The following is a 3,188-nucleotide window of genomic DNA, read 5'->3' as shown; positions in this document are numbered from 1 at the left end:
AACAGAGACCCAGCAACCAGCCACTTCCTTCGTGGTGAGTGGGAACCAGCTAGAGAGAAGTGCTTTGTTTTTCCAAACAATTTCCAGAACTGAGGTCAAAGAAGCAACAGTGAGTTAGCTGTATGTCATCTGTGTTGGTGGCCTGTGACCTGGCCACCAATGCCTTCTGAGCAGCATTGGGACTTCATGGTAACTAAGTAGCTGACTGTTTTTACATGTGCTCCATGAGTTAATTCTTCTCTGTGCCTTACTAAGAGAGTGTCACAGAGGACCAAGGAGTTGCCGAATGTTGTGTGAAGTTTTGGGTCAAAAGAAAACATTGCTTTTCCCCTTGGAGACTTTACTTAGAGTGTTCTGACAGCTTTCTTGGAAAAATTATCTTTGTACAAAAACAGTAATGAGTGGAAGTTTCAAGATTCCTCAAAGCCCACTCTTCCTTCTAAACTCAGATGACTAGCTTGCCAAGCCACAGCATTGTAAGGATAAAAACAGATAGCCAGTTATCCTCCGTGCTTCCTCTGCTGCTAAGCCATGTTATTCTGAGAATCTCACTCTTCTTCCCTTGGATCTGAAAGAGTTCCACAAATCCACACAGCAAATTGTATACATGTTGCAAGGGTCTGAGAAGCTGAACCACTCTGTTCCTCTTGGCAGAGTCATTAACCTTCATCTTAGCTCTCAACTGGAGGCTGTTGCTTGAGTCCATCGGAGTCTAAGCCTCCCAGCCTCCTTGTCTATGATGGCAGAATCTCGCAACAAATGTTGTCAGTATCTCTCGAAGTATAGTACAGGTGTTCAGGATGCAGAGATTCAGGGTTACAGTGGTCAATGGTGTCATCATCATTTGAATCATCTTCAAGTCCTTTTGTTTTTAAACTTGTGCATGCTGGGAAACTCTCCCACTGAGGTATATCACTAGCACTCTTTATTCTTCTTGTTTTTTGAGAAAGGATCTTTCTAAGCTGCCCGGGTTCTTGGATTGGTTTTGTAGCCCAGGTTGGCTTCTGATTTACAATTCTCCTACAACTGCCTTTCTGGTAGCCTGCATTATAGGCCTGCATCACAAGGCCAGGTTATTTCATGTTTTATGAGAGTCTCCATTCTCAGAGGTTAGGAAAGGCTCCCACACTTGGTAGGAAGGCATTGAAGCTAGAGAAAAGAACAGGACAGGGGTAAAGGAGAGAAGCTTTGGGTAAGGAAGCTGGCAGCGCTGGTTCAAGAGGACTGATATAAACTATGAAAAGCAAGATTCCTAGCACATCCCCTCTGCACCCATTGGTTCTGACCCTCTTTTCCACGTGGCCAGTCTCTCCTTGAGACTCTTTCCCATTCAAATCCCTGTCAATCCTGGACCTTCCAAGAGCTTGCCATCATGGAAGAAAACCAGTTCAGTCATTCTCACCATAGATAGGACACGATTAAATAAGTATGTTGTGAAATATCTCTCCCCACTCAAGAGTCAGGCTTTGGGTGGGAGTGGGTGTCAATGTGGCAGTGGGATTGTGGAAATCAAGTCTGGGTTCAGGGTGCCTCTGAGTAGATGCTTGGGTCTCTGTCCACTTTCTCCCACAGGACTTCCCTGCACTCTCCTGTGGTCTGTGCTCAGGAGTGGGTATCCATGCTGAGCCCAGTTTGAGGAGATAATTGCAAAGCTGATTGCACTTTCTAAGAAAAGACTCTACATATTAAAACAAACAAACAAAACACAAAACACTGCTTTTTACATCCTACGTGCTTTGGAGATCAACAGAAACTACACAGCAGGTTCTAGAGGCCCTGACAACTCTTTTCCACCTAAATTCCGTTTCATAATGGCTACTCATATCAATCTCTTGAAAAAGGACCACTGCAACCAGCTTCTTTACTGAGTTTGTTTCGTCACCTGCCCTGTGTGGAATGTTTTGTTTAGTGTTGGGTCTACTTGGAATCTATCAAAGATCTCTTCCTGGCCCTGATCCCTTTGTCCAGAGACAAAACACCTTTTGTTATTTCAAAGAGTTCCTCCAGGCTCTGCCTGGGTAATTAGAACATTATGATGCCCTTTACCATTCTCTTGGAGAGTGCATAGTGTCATAGTCAGGAGGACCAAGGCCAATAATAGAAGAAAGAGTATAGAGTGGTCTGGCTCATAGTTGCAAGGAGTGAGTCCATGGCCATCATGGTGGGGAGAATGACAGCAGGTGGCCAGGCATGGCACCAGAGCAGCAGTGAAGAGCTTAAATGTTGAGACAGCAACAATGAAGCCGAGAGAGAAGGTAGAGGGCTGACTGGAAATAGCATGAGATTTTTAAACCTCAGAGCCCATCCTCAGTGATACACCTCCTCTAGTAAGGCCATATCCCCAATCCTTCCCAAACAGTTCTATTAACTGCAGCCCAAGCACTACAAAAATACATACATGCATACATATATACATACACATGCACATGCATACACATGTACACATGAGCTTATGAGGGACATTGTCATTCAAAGTGTCACACCTAGTGATAATAGTTTTTTGAAGAAATGTTTTTGAGACAGTCTTGCTGGGTAGTGCAGGCTAGCCTCAAAGTTGAAGTTCTCCTGCCTCAGCCTCCTGACTACTGAAATGGCTGGCATCATACTATCTTTATTTTTTTCCTAAAGATACAAGAAGCAAATCACTAGCTCTTCAAAGCTGCCCTTGACACCCTCAGTGGAGCTAAAGTGCTGCCAATGCTATCTACCAACTATTTTAGCCTTAGAAGGATGACAGCAGATAGAAATGGTCAAACATAGGACACTCCCACCCCTTTCCCACCATTCCCATAGAAAAACCCCTGTTCTATTAAATGAAGCATAACACCACCAGACCTCTACTAACATTGGGAAAGAAGCTTCCAGATTTTTTTCACAGTTAAAAAGATTAGATGCTTCTGTGCAACTTCATACTCAATTTTTACCATGCAGTCTGGACTGTCAAGGTCTGCTTCTCTTACAAAGGTTTGCAAGTGAACTACAAGATCTGAGGTCAGGATATAAAGGGTATAAAGAAAATGCAGTGTGTCATTTCAGATGCTAGAGGACAAATATTCAGGAAGAATGTGCATAGATGATCATCGTGGAATGTTCTAGCAATGGATTGATAACTGGTGCTGTTGCCATAGAATGAGATGTAAAATGGCCCTGAAATTGATGTTGTTAGGCATTACTGTGAGTTCTTAAGT

Source organism: Mus musculus, chromosome 9 (assembly GCF_000001635.26).
Source record: "Mus musculus strain C57BL/6J chromosome 9, GRCm38.p6 C57BL/6J".
Taxonomy (NCBI): domain Eukaryota; kingdom Metazoa; phylum Chordata; class Mammalia; order Rodentia; family Muridae; genus Mus; species Mus musculus.
This window is presented reverse-complemented; position numbering follows the sequence as displayed.